Source organism: Columba livia, chromosome Z (genome assembly GCF_036013475.1).
Source record: "Columba livia isolate bColLiv1 breed racing homer chromosome Z, bColLiv1.pat.W.v2, whole genome shotgun sequence".
Lineage (NCBI taxonomy): Eukaryota > Metazoa > Chordata > Aves > Columbiformes > Columbidae > Columba > Columba livia.
This window is the reverse complement of record NC_088642.1, coordinates 72,951,327-72,973,335: the sequence shown is the minus strand read 5'-3', so window position 1 is coordinate 72,973,335 and position 22,009 is coordinate 72,951,327. Positions and strand designations below refer to the sequence as shown.

At 41.2% G+C, this 22,009-nt stretch overlaps 1 long non-coding RNA gene across 1 annotated transcript; it reads right to left on the bottom strand.

Moving 5' to 3' along the window:
- Positions 1-2,825: 2,825 nt before the first annotated feature.
- Positions 2,826-16,827, bottom strand: LOC135577319 (uncharacterized). The gene is made up of 3 exons (XR_010469027.1): positions 16,384-16,827; positions 14,814-15,798; positions 2,826-12,481 (listed from the first exon to the last, which is right to left on the bottom strand). It is a non-coding gene; the product is annotated as an uncharacterized LOC135577319 (long non-coding RNA).
- Between the last annotated feature and the right edge of the window lie 5,182 nt (positions 16,828-22,009).

Genomic DNA, 22,009 nt, shown 5'->3' with positions numbered 1-22,009 from the left:
CCTTGTAATTCTAAGAACAAGTCTATTTTCCTCATTTCCATAGCAACACCCATTAGCGAGATGGAGCTCTTCAGCTCATTCTTTTTTGCTGCTGATTTTACCCAAAAGGCTGCTTTTGAAACTAACAGCTAAGAAGAAATATCCAGTTTGTGGTCCTTAGTCTCTGCTCCTCATGTGATAAGTACTGTGGAGACTGGGCAACGTGACCTCTTCCTTCCAGCCATTACATGCTTTATCAGAACATTAGAAAAAAATGAATTTTTCCAACTGTGGTTTTCAATACAAATAATCTTAGCAATGGTACCTTCATTTCTTTGCTTTTACAATGACTTGGGCAGGATCTCTGCAAACTCTAAGTCTTGAGCTTGCAGACTTGTCTGTGTCCTATGAGTAAATTCAAGCTCAGGATCATTCAGTTCTGTCATCTTCCCTGAATAACAGTTTCCCTGTCTTCCTGAGCTCCCAGAGCTGGCTTGTCACCAGATGGGGGCTAGCTGAATGCCTGTCTTGTCAGCGTGGCTGTGGCCACAGGATTGGTCCATCTTGGTCACGCATGGTTTGTGTCAGGTTTATGTCGTGCACTGCTTCAAAGTTCGAATGTGATCACTGTCACAGTGGTGTCATCTGGTCATGCAGTGTATGAGTCCTTAATCCTTACCCCTTGAGCAAGCTCTGCAGTATCTACAGATTAGACCAGGACCATTGTTGACATTGTTCATATCTAAAACTATGAAAAGTTAAAAAGGGGGCAAAATTCTGTAAAGGATCTGACTTGAGATTTATAGTGTGCTACTTAAGAAGGGAGGAATCGACAGTTCTTTATGAACTACAGACATAAACACTCCAAAAAAACTCAGCTGCTGGCACACAGGAATAAAGCAGACAGACAGCACTTACTCTTCTTAGTATTTACATTCTGCATAATGTATAGAAGCTCCAGGCATAGATAGAGGTGCCAGAATGGTTGAGGTTGCACTGACAAAGGATGGAAAGACAGCCCCTGCTCTGAAGAGCTTATAGTGCTGTTCTCCACACAGCAAGAAGTGACAAAGAACAGTAAGTGAAAATTGTGATGCAGCCCCTTGCTGTCTGGACAGTGGGGCATTGCTGGTGCCAGAGGCTGTATATCTACTGCCTGTGTGCACAGAAGAATGGTGCTCAGCTCACACTGAGCTCCACTGCAAAGGCAGGTGTGAACCTCTGTGCAGGTGAGAACCTCTGTGCAGGTGTTCTTCAGCAAATAAACTGTGTATGTAAGTGATAAAGGAAGCAGACTTGACCTAAAATTATTTCATATTCATGGAGTTTTTCTTTTCCCCAAGGGAGACCCATGAGTGCAGATGACTGAGAAGAGTGCACTGGACTTGTGTATCCCACCATAGTGCCTACAACAGGGCTTCAGTAGCTGCAGACCAGAGGTGAGGTCAGTGGCTAGTGGGAGTCCTGCAGCTCTTCTGCAGATAGACATGTTCCCACAAGACGTCCTGTTCTTATGTCAGAGCTCATGCCATTAATGTCATATGTGCGGACAGCTTATTGCAGTGACATGGCCTTTCCCCACAGCTATTGATGACACTAAGGCCCAGCTGGCCTGATGGCTGGCAGCAGGCTGAGCAGGAAGATGTTCACTCTCCTCTGTGACCTTCCAAATAGTAAGTATTTCAAGAAGAGAGCCACAAAAAGAAGTTTGTCCCCCAAAACACATCCCCAATCAGATGCCTACCCTGGTTCTTAACAGGTGCTGGAATCCACCTGTTCTGTGAAAATGAGGTGACACTTTCACGATAGCCAGGAGGCAGGTTGAAAGCTGTTGTCTCTATCAGTACTACATTATTTCAAATTCCAGGGATTTAATAAAATAAAATAAAATAAAATAAAATAAAATAAAATAAAATAAAATAAAATAAAATCTTGAAGGATCTGATCTAAATTCTTTTAAGTTTGACTGTTTCTTTCCGATCATTTCTTTAAGAGCATTTACCTTTTAATCATCTCCAAGAGCAAATAAACCTATTTTTGATGGAAGCAACAGCTGAGTGTAACCTCAGGACTACAAAACCTGAGAACTCTAGACAAACAGCACCAGTTACAAGAGTCAAAGAGAGGGTTGCCAATAGTGTTTATCTAGCAGTAGTGCTTTAACCCACCAGGGGTTCTGTTCTGCGAGGTATTGCGTACGCCACAATTGAAGGGTGGCCCCACCCCCAAAGAGCTAAACATTTAGCTGTAGAAGACAAGCTGAAAAGAGGAATAACTATATTTTAATCACAGTTTTATAGATAGTCGACTTAGTTTAAACTCAAACTTACAGGTAATATGTTTAACTAAGACCTAGATACATATTACCTGCATCTGATCACACACAAGCTAAATATCTGTTCTAAGTGAGCCAGTAGAGTTATTCAGTGATAAATGGAGAGAGAGGGGGACATGTCTGTAGAAGGGCATATAGCCAAACTTAAATACAGGCGAATAATGCCTTTCTTCTGGAGTAACTTATACAAGTAGCTTCAATTAGACACTACTTCAGCAATAGCTGGGTGGGATGAATCACTGTTTGACTTGCGTAAGGTTACACAGGAAGTTAATGATGGACTATGACCCAGAGTCCTCAGTCCAATACGTCAGCCCTAAAAGCATATGTCTTTTTTAATGTTCTGTTTTTAACTTAGTATGCTGCAGTTTACCTCCCTTCTTATCCAGCAGAAAGTTCAAGTTGTTGATGTAACCTAAGAAGTAAATGGAAATTAAACCAAAATGTTAGTAATCTTGGGTTGTTTCTGTTCTGTCTGGGGTAGCAAAAGATAATTCTTTTCACAATAATATAGGCTGGGAAAATACTACGGGGTTTTCTTTTCATCCAAAGTATAGTAAGTTCCTCTAGAGCTCTGTGTGCTGTGCAGTATAGTTTAAAAAAATACTGGTATTCAAGTATGAGGCCAAATCCACACTTAAAAGCAGAGAACAGCTTTTTAAATTTCAGTATCAAGAGAAGTTACCTTTTCTCTGTACTGCTTTCATCACTGTGTGCTTCTAAAAATGCTCTAATATTTCTGGGCTGATCCCTCCCTGCCCTCTGACAGTAAGAGATCATCTGCAGTTATTGGAGACAGGCTAGGTCAACGCCAGGCTGGCGTTTCATTTAGCAAGTAGGCAGCATTGTGTCATCTCCTTCCTATTCTGAGGAATGCAGCTGTCATGAGTGTCAGGGGCTCGGGGAATGACACACTGGTCACTCATGTAATCCTCTGGTAATGGTCTGGAAGTGCAAACAGAGAAGATAAGGGCTTGTTGTTCCATGGCAGAGGTCCTCTGGCACCACATTGCACAGAGGTTGCCCTAACATCCCTGCTGGCCTTCAAATCTTTCAGCTGGTAGTCACCAGAAGTCTGTCACAAACCTGTGTTTCTTGAGGCTGCAAGCAGAGCATCAAGAGCCTCTCAGTCCTCTCACATGAGAAAAACTAATGGATCTTGATCCAGATGGAGATTCTCCAGAAGCTGTTCATCACAAATTCGCAAATATCATGACCAAACTCATATAATTGGCTTTTTAAGATGAAAGGCAGTAGTGAAAACTACATTATACTGATGTTTGCAAAGAGCATAACCATTTCCTAACACCAGGCTTGCAGGTGTACTGGAAAGAGGCCTGTGGTCCTGTGGACACAGCTCCAATTGTGACAGCAGATCGCCCAGCTTGCCCAAATTCCTTTTTCCTGTCTTTTTTATTTCTTTTTTGTTTGGAAGAGACCCTCAGACCATTCAATCCAACCATTAACCTAACACTGTCACTAAACCACGTTTCCAAGAACTTAATCTACACATTTTTTAAACCCCTCTAGGGATGGTGACTCCATCACCTCCCTGGGCAGCCTGATCCAATGCCTGAAAACCCTTTCCATGGATAATTTTTTCTTAATACCCAATCTGAACCTCCCCTGGTTCAACCTGAGGCCATTTCCTCTCGTCTTTTCACCTGTCACTGGGAGGAGAGACCAACACCCTCCATGCTACAACCTCCTTTCAGGCAGTTGCAGACAGTGATAAGGTCTCCCCCAAGCCTCCTTTTCTCCAGGCTGAACAGCCCCAGTTCCCTCAGCTGCTCCCCATCAGACTTGTGCTCCAGACCCCTCACCAGCTTCGTTGCCTCCTCTGCATTCTCTCTAGTACCAGCATTGGTCTCCAGTTCCAGAGGTGTTCACAGAGTTTCCCATGATGTTTCCCATGTCAAGGCATGTTTCTGTCAATGTGCCATGCAGAGAAATTGTAGAAGTTGCATGCGCAGTGACAACATTTCAGACTATTTTGTCGTACAACCTCCCCATCACGATTGAAATAATATGGAAGAGATAGTGGAGAGATGCCAAGAGCACCACCCTACTGGAGCAGCTTTCTGCACAGTGCAAAATGAGGAAAGCCTACTGTCACTGGAAGGAAATGTACATTTTTATCAGCGTGCCTCAACAGAGGAGTCATTCACTGTGCTGTTTGGTGGTGTTTTCAGTAAAACCTGGATGAATGCTCTGAGAATAGCTGGGACTGTTATCATGACCTGGGCTCTTTCATACCTGGAAAACAGCATGCTATCATGAATCTTGCAGTATTATTCCACAAGTAATAAAAAGCTGCTGTGATCTTAGGCTGAGGATCAGTGACATAACGCCTTGAATTTTTCATTGTACCTGAATTTCCACCCTGTTTTTTTCCTCCTAGTTGTATGCCAGTTTTATGTCATCAGTGTCTGGGCTAAAAGACTGCGTGGTTGTAAATAGCTTATTTGCTTTGTTTCCTGTAACTACTCTTATTACAGGAAGTATTTTACACTTAAAGTCACATATTTACTGCTTCCTTGAAGAGTTTCTATCTCATAAAAGACCAAAGAAATGCTGCAACTTTCTGCAGAGTTTGCTGGGATGTCCAAATCACAGACACATGCTTGTGCAGGATCTGTCATCTCTTTGCAGTCCACCTTCTGCAGTTATAACACTCCCAATATTATGACTTAAAGAGAGAATAAATGCAAGTTGTTAAAATGCCAGCCTTCTTTTTCCTTCGGATGTTGCTAATTCCTGACCAGCCTCTCCTGATGACACTCATAGCTCTTTTCAAAACCAGCGTTTCTCCAGATACACACTTCCATGTTGGTAAACCGGCCAGACAGAAAAACATCTGCAGAAGCCACATAGCATCATCTGGGTAAACAATTAGTATAAAAGTCTCAGTTAGATCAAGAGTATCCTTGAATTTTATTTGCTTTTCTCTTAGCAACAGCTATACAGTTCAAAACCATGAAGTTTTTTGTGCTGCCTGGTTCTCTTTGTATTTGAGACAAGACCATGCAAACATAACTTCAATGCAGGATACTATAGATCATGTCAAGAAGAAAAATTTCTTCCTTCTTGACTTAATTCCATGGACATATATGACTAAATGCCTCTCTGATCCTGATTACATCGAAGTTTATATTTGTGACAAATAACTCTCCAGATCACTTTTCTCACAGTACAAGCTTTCCATGTTCTTCAGCATATGCAGGTTCAATATTTTATTAATGAAGTTCTATGTCATAAGGAATTGGCTATATTGCTGGGAGAAAAGAAAAAAACAAAAAAGAATCCATGTCTCCCACCTGTTCACCTGCATTAATTCTGTTCAGATGAAGCACACAACTTCTAAAATTGTATGAATGCTGTGCTTCTGATAGACCCTATCATGAAAACCCAGGAATGTCTCAGCTGTCTTGCATGCTCTATGCTCTCCATAAGGAGAGCTGTAAATTTAAAGATTGTCAGATTATCTTATTTTGCAGTAGGGTTTTTTTGCATTTTTTACCCACTCTGGCAATGTAACGGGAGTAAATAACAGCACTTTGAGCAGGGGACACATCAGCCAGGGAATACTTAATTGTAAGGATCATTATTATACTTAATTGTAAGAAGCACTGCAAAAAGTTTTTTGTTTTTTAATGCAACTGTAGCCTGTTGGGACACAAACACATACAGGATTTTGACCAGCAGGCTGCTAGTTCTAGTAAAAAGCACGACGAGCAGAAGAAAACTGAGTGAAAAAATAAGAGAAATGCGGATCCTGTCTGTTTATTGTGGGCTCAGGTATCACGGTGACACTCATCCCTTCTCTAGCCAGAAATACAAGCTCATCTGTGTGGAAGGACTGTGAACCTATTGCGCTTGCCTGTGTGATACTGCCCTCACCTAAGATTTAAATAATAATAAATGCCATATCAATAGCTTGGACATTTCATGTTTCCCACCCATCTCTTCTTTGGAAATGATGCTGAATGAGAGTGATCGGTTTGAACAGATCTGTGCTCCTTTCAGATGCCAGCCTACCTTCGTGATTATGTGAGCTGATTTGTGTGTACAGGAGACAGCACAAAACTCGGAATGCAGAAAGCCCATACTTGGGACAGTTTCCAAGCTGGAATTTTCCCAAATGCACTATGCCACATATTTTCTAAATTTTGGTTTTAAATGATGAACACATATGGTTAAATATATTTGTATATATGTTGAGCCATTTTACAAAAAAAGTAATGAGTCAGGACACCAAAATTATGATCTGGCTTAAAAATTATGGAGTTTGCTCTTTTCTTAGTAAAACAAATAGGTACCTAGTTGTATTCAGAGCTTTAAACCTCTTCAACTTGAATTTTTGACCATACATCAATGTAGCTCACATGTTCAGGCTTCTCTTCGCTTCGTAAAATATTGTATTTGTGGAAAAATCTCAAAAAAAAAAAAAGGCATCATGCTAAGAAGAAGGATCTTGCATAAAAGCAGTGCAAAATATGACAAAAAATAAGTTCATTCTGATAATTAGTAGTATTTTTTTCTTTGCAACATATTTACTACACCAGATCATCTTGATGATCTTACAGTTCAGATGGAGTTTTAGCCCTACGTGTCATTTGCATGATAATGCTAGAAGCCAGTTTCACCAGAAAGTACTTTTGCTGATGAAATCTAGTTATATAGTCTTCAGTTCAAAGGAACCCTTTAGTGTAAAGCAAATTCAGTGAAACTGCCTTTATGCCTGGAGCTACCTATATATCTAAATTATGTCAGTGCCTTTCCTGTTCTTCCCCTTTCCACAAGAAAATGGTCAATATGGGGAAAAGAGAGGTGCACAAAACCTCCTTATTCAAATTCTTCTAGAGGTTTTACTTATTTGTGGCACATCTTCTCCATCATTATGTGCAAAGTAAAAGACAAAAAACATTTCAGCTAAGATAAACAGAAAAGACTGACAAGCAGAGTCTGATGGCCTTAGAAGTTTTTCTAAAATATCTCACTAGATTAAATAACTATCTTGTATTGAAATCAAGGAAGGTTTGACAATTGTGCATGTAAGTATCTTTACATCTTATTATCATCCAAATGCTTTTAGAAATTCAGTCTGCACATGAGCTTATGTGTTAATTCTTCTTGTCTATCTGTACAGGATACTATATGAAGCAGTAGGTGGTACACAGTTAATTTAAAATTAATGAAATCATAGAATAGTTTGGGTTGGAAGGGACCTTCAAATCTCATCCAGTCCAACCCCTGCCATGAGCAGGGACATCTTCACCCAGATCAGGTTGCTCAGAGCCCCGTCCAGCCTGGCCTGGGATGTCTCCAGGGATGGTTCATCCACCACCTCTCTGGGCAACCTGGGCCAGGGTTTCACCACCCTCAGTGTGAAAAATTTCTTCCTCATGTCCAGCCTGAATCTCCCCTCTTTTGTTTAAAACCATTACTGCTTGTCCTGTCACAACAGATCATGCTAAAAAGTCTGTCCCCATCTTTCTTGTTGGCTTCTTTTAAGTACTGAAAGGCCGCAATAAGGTCTCCCTGGAGCCTTCTCTTCTCCAGCTGAACACCCCCAACTCTCTCAGCCTGTCCTCCCAGCAGAGCTGTTCCAGCCTCTGATCGTCTTGGTTTCTCCTCAGCCCCCTCTCCAACAGGTCCATGTGTGTCCTATGCTGAGGGCTCCAGAGCTGGACACAGGACTCCAGGTGGGGTCTCACCAGAGTGGAGCAGAGGGGCAGAATCACCTCCCTCCACCTGCTGGCCACGCTCCTTTTGATGCAGCCCAGGATACAGCTGGCCTTCTGGCCTGCAAGCGCAAATTGCTAGATCGTGTCCAGCTTTTCATCCTCAGACATCCCCAAGTCCTCCTCCGCAGGGCTGCCCTCGATCCACTCATTGCCCAGCCTATACCCATGTTTGGGATTGCCCCAACCCGTTTGCAGGAGCTTGCATTGGGCCTTGTTAAACTTCGTGAGTTTGCACAGACCCTCCTTTACAGCCTGTGGAGGTCCCTCTGGATGACATCACCTTCCCACTAGAGTATCAACAAAGAAACACTTCTCTGTAAAAGACTCTGATCAGTATTAATCAGGATTCTTGCAAGTTGCTTTAATTTTTCATATACCAGACATGTAATGTTCAGTGAATGTCAAGCTGGTTTTTATTGTCACTTGCTTCAACTGAGAAAATACTTATATACGTTGCACTTCCAAATTATGTCGGGTGTTACCTGACATGACCTGCAGCAAATTATCGTTCACTCAGATAAAAATAAATCAGGGAAATAAGTGAGAACATGCTAGCTATCGGTTGCCTGCACTGAGCTCTTTTTTTTTTTCCATCAGATGATCCCAGATTGCACAGTTTAGGACCAATCTCTTGCACAAATGAGGAGGCGTGTGTGGAGAAGAAGTAAAAGAAGGACATTTCCTGTTTTTTCTAACAAAACTCCATTTCTGTTTCCAGGAAAGCTGCCTCACATCAGTGCCTTTCTATCTTCTGTCTGTGAAAGACATCTCCTACACAAAATATTTCCAAAAGCTTTTTACAGCTTGCAGTTCTTCAAATAAGAGGATTTCCAACTCTTCCTCCATGTGATCACCCTCCAGTTGGAAAGATGTCATTATGAAGAAATGTGTTTCCTGACAACCTACCTACGTATACTTTAACTCAGTTTATCTTGTTATGCTCTATTGTGTGATGGAAATAAAGTGTTTCCTGGTCTTACAGCTCTAGGCAAAAGCCCTGATAAGGCCTGCTAATATCTATGAATATTATTAGAACTGCAGGACTGACTTGGATATATTTCAATAAAGCTGTTAAAAGTTAAATTTTCACAGTGTTCTATGTGCTAGCAAGTCAGACTTTACATCTAGCAGTAAATCAAACTTCATATGTAGCACCTAATATAAGGAACTGGGATCTTTTTTCATTTCTTGTGTTTATATGTTCACATTCTTTTAGTTGATTAAAAAGTCTTTTTCTCACCCTCTGTTAAGAAAATAATTTTCAGCTTAATCTTCCCCATTTCTTGAATCTCATTACTTGTTTTCTTGAATCTCTTTCCTGCTAAGAACTGGACATTTTGGTTTTATTTGTTTTGGTTTGGGTTTGTTTTTGTTTTTAAATTTGGGGTAAAAGGAAGACAATGAGCTATAAATACTGGCTTACAGAAAAAAATTACTAAAAAAGTTGTTTTGTTTTTTAAATCTTATTGGTTCTACATCCTTTAGCTTCCAATGTTTTGTGTGTGTGTGATTCATGATCCTACAATTAAAATGGGTCTCTGATGGGATGTTGCATCAGCTATGGTGATGTGTAGATTGAGAACAACAGAGCACACCTGAACGTGTTCCCACAGCACTTTTCAGCCAACTAATTTACCTTTTGCAAACATGCTCTTCTTTAGGTAAGACATAATTTTTTAACAGGAACTACTGTACTCTGTTCAAAACTTGGAAGATGACTGAAGGGCATAAGTTCAGGGAAAAAAAAAATCAGTTTCAAGCTAGTTTAAACAATATGACAATGTCTTTCATCACATACTTGTACTGAGGATCTGATCTCCACCATAGCCTTTCAGGTGCTCTTCAATGCCAAGGATAGAAATAAAAAGACATACTTACAATTGATTTAGGCTAAGAAAGCAGCCTTCATGTGGACTGAAATTATTTTACATGCACTTAGGCAGTCTTTACCTGCCTATGTGTAGAACAATGACAGACTAACTAAAAACATGAAAATATGAACAAAGAAAATCAAATAGGGAAATCAAAGATAGGCACTAAACAATACTTATCTTTAGTTCTGTCTTCTTCCATGGTGAAATGTGTTTAAGGATATATATTACTGCTTCCCCAACTTACCTGAGTGGTTCTTTGACCAATACAGTGGAGATTCGAACTTTCACAATTTGAGCCAAATTATACAGAAGATTGTTTGTCCACTGGAGATCAGACACAAACTATGGATATGGTGTCCAGGCCTTTTTTATATGAAAGTACAAAGTGACTCTCTCTCTCCAAATCACCTTACCACTCTGCATAGTGCTCAGCTCAACTGCTTTAAAATTAGGTCACAGGATAATTTAGATGGGAAAATACACATATAGATCTTTGGTCCAACCTGTTCTCAAAGCAGAGCAAAGTTGCTTGTGGTTGTGCTAGAGCTTCAGGAATAAGGTTTCAAATTATTAAAGGGAAATAATCACATCCATTAAGCTGGGAGCACGTGCCTGATCAATGTGTTGTCTATGTCAAAGATGAATACATGCTGATTTTACCAGTCCTCACCGGCACACTGATTATATTATATTATATTATATTATATTATATTATATTATATTATATTATATTATATTATATTATATTATATTATATTCTTGCAAGAATATGTATTATATTATATTATATTCTTGCAAGAAGTTTCTACCACAGGACTGGCTGGATTGTTCCTGGATAAGCTGATGCTAGCAAAACAGTGTATTAACTGAGATGCAAGAATTTTGTATTTTTACAGTCTGGAAAACAGGCCAGATGGGCCATCTTGGCTGTAAAAGACACATTATGGAGCATTTGCTGAGGACTGAGAGTACGAAGTATTGCTCCTTAGCATAAAGAGACTATCTACAAATAGCTCTGAAGCTCAACTTCCACCAACCACCTTCAAAAACTACTGTCTGAGTATTGTACCTTCATCACAGCAAGAAGAGAATTTAGCAGGATATGACAGCTTCTTTTGGCATGTATTAATGAACAAATAAAATATTTTCTTGCCCTTTGAAAACACCAGTGTCTTCCGAGGTGCATCGCAACTCTGACTGTCCCTCGTTTTAGGTTAAAAAAACCCAAACAAACAAAAAACAAAACAAAACAAAACAAAACAAAACAAACAAACAAACAAGCAAAAAAGTGGCATAGGCATGGGAAACCTCATAATCTTATTAGAAGAGTGGAACTGCATTTGAAACATCTTAGCTAGCCACCCTGAAAAGTAAAGACCTGTGCCAACCAACTAGGGACTTCATGAGAAGGCCCAAAACAGGCTTTTTCAGGCAAATCTGTCATCTTCATAAGCCTAAAGGCTCTATACCCCAGAAAAAGAAAGGCCTTGGACTTTGTAACATGGTCAGCATATTTGCAAAGAACAAGTAGAACCTTTTTCTTTTACCACTGATGTGCTGCACTGACGCACAGGCATTGAGATGATTTGCGTAAGAGAAGTGGTCTTCAAAGGCCAAAGAAAGGCCAGAGGAGAAGGGGTCTTCTTCTCCACACAGAAGCCACAACAATGAGGAGCCAGTTGTACTGAACGGTGTATAACTTCTACCACATCCTGACACAGAGAGCAGCCAATGAAAATCTGTGTAGAAACTGCGAAGCTACTGAGCAAAGCGTTGTCTTGGGTCTAATCTTAAAAGCAGCCATAATAAAAGATCCTGACAAAAGACAAACAAATGCAAAAGACTGTACAGAATTTCAAACACCAATGTCTCTTCATCCTTGACCTTCCTCCTGTGGGTTGTTTTCATCATATACATGTCACCGTTTTTCAGTCAGCACCCTGCTTCTGAGCCTCCCCAGAAAATACATGTTAGTTCTGTGTTTCCCCCAGGATGTCTGTGAAAGCCTTCATTTGTTAAACTATTTTTGGGAACACTAAATACTCCTACATTATTTATAGCATAGCTGAAGCTGTTTCCCAAATTGTAGCTGTTCTGTAATTATTTTCCTTCTCCATTTATTCAAGGTACATGACAATTACTGTAGCACTGCTCTTGGAAAATGTGCCAGAAACTCCCATCTCCGGGATTTATTTTTTCTTTGTTTGCTGAAATATTTCTAGTATAGAAGTATTTCAAGCATATGCCACCATACATATTACACAGAAACAATAGATATCCTTTCAGAATATTAATTCCTCTATTCCTTCATACATGCAAATTCATAAAACCTTGCTGATCCAATGTTTCTTTTACTAAAATAGATATAAACACTTACCATCCTGACAAAAGTTGCTAATACTGTATCGTAACATAACTCAATCCATCCTGATAACTAAAAATAAGAGGCCCAGCATAACTGCACCCAGACATAACCAAACAGGAAAAAACACAAGCAGAGATTCTTGGCATGTTTGTAAATTCTTCATATAGACAGGAGCACACACCTGCAAAGCAGAAGGAAGACTCTTCAGTAGTGGATATGCCAAATAGTACTGGAGTTCCTCTAATACCTTGAGCAGACACACACTTCATCCACCAAGAGCTCTGGGTGCAGTGGCTTAAGCTGCCAGGCACACACACATAGATATTCACATTCCTCTCTCTCTTTGCATTGTCAGTGCTTCTTCAAACACTCACTGATGAGATGGAAAAACCAGTCTTGTGTTTGTTTCTGCTTTTTGGTTACATGACACCTAGAAGAAGGAACTCAGACTGAAAGGAAGAAGGAGAGAAAGACTTCAGCCAAAACAAGAAACTGCACTGGTAAGCTGCAGTGCCGTAACAGTGTAAGGAGACGCAGCTGTTGGCTGTGCTTTCTGGGGCTGCAGGTTTTCTCCCTCAGCAAAGGGTCCAACAGGTGCCAGGGCTGGCCAAGGGAAGGGCTGGGATGTACTCTTAGGGTGGAGTTCCAACCAGGATGATGCTGCGTCAGTGATCACCAGGATTAACACCAAACAGACTCATTCCATAGCTTCACAAGGAGGAAGCAAACTGTGTGTTAAGTCTTGGAGCTGAGGTCTGCATTAGCTGATACCATCACCAAAGTCAGTGTCTTCTAAATCCACCTCTCATATCCCTTCCAAACAGGAAAAAATCAGCCCCTATATGTGAAATAACCCTAAATAACCTTATAGACCTCTGCAACACCAATATAGAGCCCTATACAGTGATCAAAAGTGTCTTCAATTATGAAGAAAGCATGTGCAGCATGTTTAGCAGTTTACACCACAGACTTTCACATTTGTAGATATGTCTGAGAACAGACACTTTATTCAAATAGGGAAGTGGTTTCAAAAGAGAATGGTCAGAGCTGATATATACTGAAAGCAGAAAGACAGCTATGGGAACTACATCAAAACTCAGAGACACCAAAGGGAAGGGGCAGTGCCATTCTCTGAACCAAGAAGTAAAATAGCTAAGATATGTACATTCCAAATATTCATAGAACAATATTTTTTTCTGTAAGAAAACAAGACAGTAAAGCTAGCAGGATAATGGAAAGTTAGGAAAACTACATGACAGACCAACTGACAGTACTGCACACTGGGTAAGCACAGAGTAATGAAGCCTATCTTTGTGTAGCTGCAGTATTTGAAGCATTGTATACAGTTGTGATGCATTATTATAATTACGGTCAGTTGAACAGTGGCAATACTTGGATAATATGTCCTACAATTAAATATCATCTGATAGTTTCTCATCACAAAAAAAGGTGGATGACTCATTGATACATTTGCTCCAGTGCTGAAGGTTGCCTGAGAACCTCCTGCATCCCTGTTCCTCCTGCCCTACTGATTGTCACTGCCCTCCCACACCCCTACGCTCTGCCCTGCAGCTGTCTGGGGGCTTAAGAAATTACCTGGGTTAAGGATCAACCATTTTTTCCTATCTGAGAGGGCTTATTTGAAATGCAGATAATTGCAGAAGTAAATCTGATCTGCTTAAATGTCCACACTTTGCCCCATTGTACTGTCTGAATGCCAAACATGTCATTTGACAAGCCTTACTTATGTTCCTCCTTGCCAGAATTAAGGGGTGGGACTCACTTACTATTATAAGTAACACCAGTAATGTGTGTGGGGTAATTCCCAGGTGGATGGTCCTTGTAGGTGCCCATGAGTCACCTACACAGTACAAACAATAAATATTAATACTTACAAATGACGTTAGCTCTTACTCATCTTTGCTGCAGGAAAAGAGGAAGTGCATTCAAGTGGCCGCCTCGTCGGCCTCAGTAAAGACAGCTCCCAGGGTTAGGGTGTGGTACAGGTGAACTACTCTAATTTTGAGCTGCTCCTGAAGAGATCGGTTAAAATATCCAGCTCACCTGCTCTCTCCCCTCTTCTGTACATGCTGCTCCTCTCTCATCACTTTTGGTGCTTGTTTGATCAAACTGATCATAGAGGTGAACTGATATAAAAACCAGCCCTACCAAATAAATAAGTGAATAGTTTTATCTTTGTTTGGTTTCCTAAACTGACTCACCTCACTCAATTGACTCCTTCAGTGGGTCCCAGTTATTATGCAGTGTTTACGCACCATAATCATGACAGCAGTGCCCTATCTCAGATATTGGAAAGTATCACCATTAGCCTAAATGTATGTAAGCCAGCAAATATTGGTTTGATTTGCCTGGATTTGCTAGCATTTGATCTGAGCATATCATCTTTAAAAGCAACTGTGTAATACTGAGGAAATGTTTTGCTGAAAGACTTGGCACAGAGCTTCTGAGGGCAGACAGGACAGGAACTGAATTCCTGTTAAGTGCAGAGAAACTTAGAGGTTTCTGCATCAAGCCTGTACCTTCTGCTAGATAATTTCCACACTTCTTTTCAGCAGATCTCCAGTCCTGGAGGAGATGAAGAACCTCTGGATGAGTGTGATTTCCAGTGATTAATTGGCTTCATTGTTAAAAATTCATGCCTCACTTCCAGCCTGAATTTGCTTAGTTTTGACTTCCAGCAAGTGAATCTTCTTATATTGTTGGTCCCTTGACACTGGTGTCCGTTCTACATACCTATGGAAACAGAGCACCGGAAAAAAGCAGTTTTGTGAAACTGTTATTTCACTATCAGGCTCAAATATTGCTGATAAGAAGTGTATTGCTGTGAATCTTCATATTGTCCCCTTCACCTCTTTCCTAAGGGCTTTAGGGAGAGCTGTCAGGCGAGATGGCTTACCATAGCCGTAGCATTTGTTGCTCTGCAAAGTTCATGCAGTCATGCTGTCAAAAAGCTGGAATGATTTTGTTTTTCTGACAACAGCATACTCAGCTGCATGTATTATAGATTTTTGTTTTTAGACATTATCTGACACGCTAGGCCATGGCCATAGCTGGAAAAGAGACATCAGGTTGTTGAGACCACTGTGCAGGAGTGATGCCAAAATGTCTATTCTTGGATACTCAAATGATCTGTTAACCTCATCAGCAGCCTTACAATCTGGGATGACTTTTCTAAAGTTTGACTGGAAGGACTAGCTGGTTTTATGCTTGTTTTGGAGCTGGAAGATAAATAATCTGATGGATCGTCACTTATAAGGTCAGTGTGCCTTCACTGCATGATGAGAGGAAGAAAGGAATCCAGGCTTGCCTTGTACCCGTGCAAGCCATGCTGGTTGGTGATAGCGACTTCTCCATTAGTATCTCATCAATCATGAGGGCAACAGGCCCTACCTATGGTGGTCTTCAAGTCTGTGAGAGAAGCCTTTTTCTCATGGCATTGAGCTTCTGTACACAAAGCCCACCTTCTCAGCTTTAGAGCTGCAAAAGATATTAGTGACATTCAGTGAGTGAACCCCAAAGGGAAAACAGAAAGGAATCCTATAGAGTGCATATTTTTTTAGGTTTAGGTATCAATGAGACTTTGCAGATTATTTTGCCCTTAATGTAACGCATATACTAATAAAACATCCACAGATCCCTATGTAGACATGTGATATCTAATAATATAGACAATAAAATTATATTACATAAATAGTAAAGAACTAATGTAATGCGTCCAAAATTTCCTAGGCAAGAAAATCCCAGAATACATAACAAGCTTTCATTTTAATGTCGTGGTTTAACCCTAGCTGGCAACTAAGCACCACACAGCTGCTCAGTCACTCCTCCCACTTCCCAGTGAGATACAGATGAGAATCGAAAAAAAGTAAAACTTAGGGGCTGAGATAAAAACAGTTTAATAAGACCACAAAGGAAGATAAAATTAAAAATAAAAATAAAAATAAAAATAAAAATAAAAATAAAAATAAAAATAAAAATAAAAATAAAAATAAAAATAAAAATAAAAAATAAAAATAAAAATAATAATATACAAAATTAGTGATGCACAATGCAATTGCTCACCACACGTTGATGGATGCTCAGTCTGTCCCCAAGCAGTGATTCCAGCCTCCCGGCCAACTGGCCCCAGTTTATATACTGAGCATTATGTTGTTTGCTATAGAATATCCTTCTGGTCAGACTGGGTCATTTATACTGGCTGTGTCCCCTCCCAGCTCCTTGTGCACCTCCTTGCTGGCAAAGCCTGGGAAGCTGGAAAGTCCTTGACTTAGTAGAAGCCCTTCATAGGAACAGCTAACACATCAGTGTGCTCTCAGCACTATTCTCATAGTAAATCCAAACCACAGCACTATACCAGCTACCAGGAAGAAAAATATCCCAGCAAAACCCAGGGCACTTAGTTATGAATTAGTTATGGAATAATCTTCACCATCTTAAAATAACGTTGTGTGCTACAGGGCTTAGTAAGGGTTGCCACAGCCTCCAGGATATTCCTAGGATTTAGTAATGTGAAGAAAACAGCTGTCCCATGCAGCTGCATGTCTGTGTGTTCCCACAGCCAGCCATGCTGAGCCTCCTTTTGTGTGCTGCTCACTAGCAGCAGCAGCTGGGATGACAGTCCTTGCAGGTGCTAAGACATTGAGCCAGTTTCACCCTCTGAATTTTCCAGGCCATTAACCACCAGCTGTCTTGCCCCAGTGGGACTGTTCTAGCACCCCAGAGCCTTGCCACACTCACCCCCAGGACTAGCCCTGCTGGTGGCCGAACAACAACATTGCCCTTGAAGAGGTCTGAGGCTGCAGAGTGCAGGTGCTGCAACACCAAGACAAATGCCCTTTGTAGCCCAGCCTCAGCAGGAGGGTTGAGTCCTGCCCTCTTCTCTTCCAACTTTGCTCTCCTACAGCAGACGAATAAACGATTCAATGAAGAAAAGGCTAATCCCAGATGCAGTCATCTGTTTTTCATGGTGACATCTGTAATCCTTTATCTCTATAGGCACTGTTTATCATCCTTTAAGAGCACGGGAAGTGCTCTACACAATCATAGACACAGTATTAGTGCACAGTCCATGAAGAACTTCACTTCAGGTGTGCTGACAGTATACATATCCCACAAAGTTGCTGACTTCCCCACATAGGTGAAATGTCATGTGCTGACACACTCTGTGAACTGTTTGTTGGACTTGTCTTCTTGTACATTGTTCTGAAAAGTCATTCTGTCAACATGCAGTGGATCATTTGTGAATGGGGGGTCAAAAAATGACTGTCACTTCTGCATGAAAGGGGCCTGATGCAAAATAAGATCTATCATAATGCTACACTGTAAGATCTGTTCAACTGAGGAAGATACACTACCTTAGGTACAGAACTATTTTCTTGACAGTCATATCTGCCTGCCATTCCAGCCTCGGAGTGTAAGTACGCAGCACTCAAGACCCAATGGGCTGCACTGAAGAGTGACGACCAACGCCCTGTCCAGGCTGCTTAAATGTTTGAAAGGTCCCCACCAACTGAAGAAAAGTAAACCTGTCTTCATCTATCCCTGAAAAAGATTGAAAGGACACACTGGGGAATCACAGGGCAGTCAAGCCCACCAAGGCTGGACCAAGTCCTCTTGAAGCACTTTTCTGGGCACAGGGCCCCTCAGTTCAAGAAGGACAGGGAACTGCTGGAGAGAGTCTGGCATAGGGCAACAAAGATAATTAAGGGAGTGGAACACCTCCCTTATGAGGAAAGGCTGAGGGAGCTGGGGCTCTTTAGCTTGGAGAAGAGGAGACGGAGGGGTGACCTTATTAATGTTTAGAAATATATACAGGGTGAGTGCCACGAGGATGGAGCCAGGCTCTTCTCGGTGGCAAACAATGATAGGACAAGGGGCAATGGGATCAAGCTGGAACACAAGAGGTTCCACTTAAATTTGAGAAGAAACTTCTTCTCAGTGAGGGTGGCAGAACACTGGAACAGGCTGCCCAGGGAGGTTGTGGAGTCTCCTTCTCTGGAGACATTCAAAACCCGCCTGGACGTGTTCCTGTGCGACCTCACCTAGGCGTTCCTGCTCCAGCAGGGGGATTGGACTAGATGATCTTTTGAGGTCCCTTCCAATCCCAAACATACTGTGATACTGTGATACCGTGAAGGAGGAGTGACTGTGGACAGTCATCATGGACTGTCTACTGGTAAATCATAGAATCAGGATCATCGAGTCCAACCATAACCTAACTCTGGCACTAAACCATGTCCCTAAGAACCTAATCTAAAAGCCTTTTAAACGCCTTCAGGGATGGTGACTCAACCACTTCCCTGGGCAGCCTGTTCCACTGCATGACAACCTAGCTGGGTGTCTTCTGTGATGACTGGAACTGAGGATAAGGGGAGAGTAGTGGATGTCATTTACCTTGACTTGAGCAGTGATTACAACACTATTTCCACAATATCATTGTATTCAAGTTGTGATATTACATACTGGATGGGTAAATAAATGGTGGGATGAAGGGCCTCAGAGGCTGGTGGATAATGAGTCATACTCTGCCTTGAGGCTGGTAACCAGTGGGGTCCACAGGGGTCTGTACTGGGTCCTGTCCCGTTTAAGATCTGTATCATTGCCAAGGTGGACAAGGTGAAAGAGTGAAGTTTCATCAATTTAGCAGATGACACCAAGTTGCAAGAACTGGTTGATAATGCATGAGGGCAGGCCTGCCATCAAGAGGGACCTGAATAGGCGGGAGAAATGGTCCGGTAGGGCCCCCACACATTTGTGGCTGGAGCAATGTGCGGCACTGCCTTGGGCAGGCAGTCTCATGGCAGCACTACTGGTGGCTGGGGTCAATGATGGGGAGAACGTCCTGGGCCTGGTGGGCAGCCAGCTGAGCAAGCACCAGCCATGCCTCTGGTCAGCAACAGGGGACAGCAGCACCCGCAGCAGTGTGAGCAGAGCTCAGCTTTGCAACTGAGGTGGCTTTGAGGCACCCACCAGCACTCCAGCAGCTATGGGGAAGGGATGGAGAGGGCAGGAACAGGCTCCTCACTGTGGTGCCTGGGAGGAGGATGACAATTAACAAGCATAAGCTGAAACTACACAGGTTCAGACTGGAGCTAAGGAACAACTTCTTCCCCACAGGAACAGCTAGACAGTGGAGCAGGTTTGAACCTCAGATGGACAAAACTCTGAGTATCCTGGTCTTCCTGGCAGCAGACCCTGGTTTGGGCAGGATGTTGGGCTGTTGTCCTCCCAAGGTCACTTTCAGCCTGAATGACACTGCAAAGGTTTTCTATGTTGAATTGTCTAAATCCCTTGTGTGAAAGAAAAAAAATGTCCTTGAGCCCAAAAATTTCTATAAGACTTTTCATCCTCTGTGGTTATCTTTGCCAATGTACAGAGAGTGGATGCATAATTGGAATTATTCGTATGGTTTTATTGTGATAAATGTGTCTTTGGGAGGCTTTTGGCTGTGTTTCCTCCTCATTATTTGTTTCTAGAGATTTAACTCTTCTGCAATGTCAGAAAAAGACCTCTCAGCCTTAGAGTCCTTCATACAAATTCCTGTGGTGTTCTGTGCAGTATTCTGACTTTCTGGTCATTTATTGTGGGGAAAGCAAGTGCTTTCAAAGATGTATCATGCATGCTTTAATACCATAGATGTGGATTTCATAGATGGGAATTTTGGATTCATTTTTGTTTCTCTGTTTTGTTTGTCACATCATCTAAAATGGATCTTCTCCTGATTGAGATGATGCCTCCTCAAAATCAAAACAGCTTCCTGCTGGGCACATTCCCAACGATAGCCAGAGTCCTGCTACCTCCTGAGCAAAGGTTTTCAGTGGGACTGCTCATGGATTGCAATGCCATTCAGCATTAATTACAGAGACAAAATCTGCATCCACACAAACAGTGTTTTATTAAAAGTACTAAGAGGTTTAACATATGCATCCTAGTAAGCAAGAAGAGTATTACATTTTGCTAGTAATTCTCCTTCCTATTTCCATTTCCTTCTACAATGTCACGTTTTTAGATCACAACTGACCTGAACTACTAGGTTTTTTGGGTGGGTTCTTTCCTTTAGCTGTTCATTTAAGTGACGATAATAAAACAATGAAGAACTAGTCACAAAACCAGAGGTGGAGCTTCTTGTCACCAAGTTTCACATGGCTAAGCACTGAGTGGGAGTAGATTTTGGCAGGCCAAGGAAAAAGCAAGTTGGCTTGGCTTTGTCCTGCACTGTTGTAAATCTTCCAGCCATGTAAGAGTGCTGTCTCAAGACACAGGATCTCAAGACTGTTCAGTGGATGTGAGAATTAGGTGAAAGATGAGTGTGAAGCAAATATCACTGGGAGCTGAATCAGGAACATAACGAGTTTTGTAATATTAAAAATGTTTCTCTTTCTAAACAGATCCTACTGTGTAAATACTCTAGTACGTAGCACTGGGTCTGACTAAGAAAAGCCTGATTTGCTTACAAGCACATTTGGAGTGAGGCTCAATCTCTTATCAAGTGTATGTGCCCAGTGCAGCATAATGGTGCTCTGGTTTGCACTGGTTATCTCCAAACTGCCACAATAAATATCAGCCACAGTGAGGATATTCACCTTGGGAAAAAAAGACAAATCACTTGATCAATGTAAGACTGGGCAATAAACAATGAAATATCACATGAAGATCAGGAACGGAGGATCTGACGTTCGAAAGGGTGATTTTTATCTTTGGTTTCTGTGATTTTAGTGTCTCTAACATCAGCTGCAGTCACAAATACAGCTGCTCACAGAAAATGACTGTATAACTGAAAAAAGCCTTTGCTGGTTTGATTTTTCCCAGCAGAAACAACAACTCTGTGTTCCCTAGCCAAAACTCAGGAGGTTTGTCTTTAAATAAATTTTGGTTAAGAATAATAACCATTAAAAAAAAATTATAGAAGTCAACATCTGCAAAATTAATATAAAAGGGAGAGTGTAATTGTGTCAGATTGTGTGTAAATCTTGGGGACAACATAGCTGCCACAAATTTCAAGTACTCTTTCCAGCTGTAAGTTGCTTTTTTGCTTCTGTCTGCTTGCTAAAAAATTTCAAAAGGGAATTACTTTGTTGCCTTAACCTTGCCCTTGTAGCTTTTGGGAAACTGTTGAATGTCCCAAAAGGCATTTTGCATATTTCAAGGGTGTACCAATCCACCCCAAAGAACAGAAAGAGCCTGACAACTCACTTTGATACTTGTCTTCTTACAGGACAAGCTCTAAGAAAACAAATCAAGACTTTTTGTTTCAAGTAAAAGTTAAGTGGTTGATTATTATAATTCAAATGAAGTTAAACCAAAAGAAAAACAAACAAACTACTTTTTTTAACTGCTTGAAACTGTGATGTTGCCCATTAATTTCAGTTCATGGCACATACTAACATGGAAATTTCGTTGTGAGTCTGGGGTTAATGAACAACCAATGGATGCTCCTCAGCTTTCACAGCTGAGGGTCTCATCGCCGAAAAAAAATATCACCACAGCCTCCAAATGCCCCATTACAAAACAGGACACAGGCATGCGATGCAGCTTACTGAACACAGCCTAAAGTTGCTTAAAATCAAAGTAAGGGGTGTGAACAGATCAGAAACATCTCTAAATTGTCTTTTACCTTCCTTCTTTCTACCAGATTTATGAAAATACAAATTAAGCATTGTTAGGTTTACTTCTCTGTGTGGAAATTTGA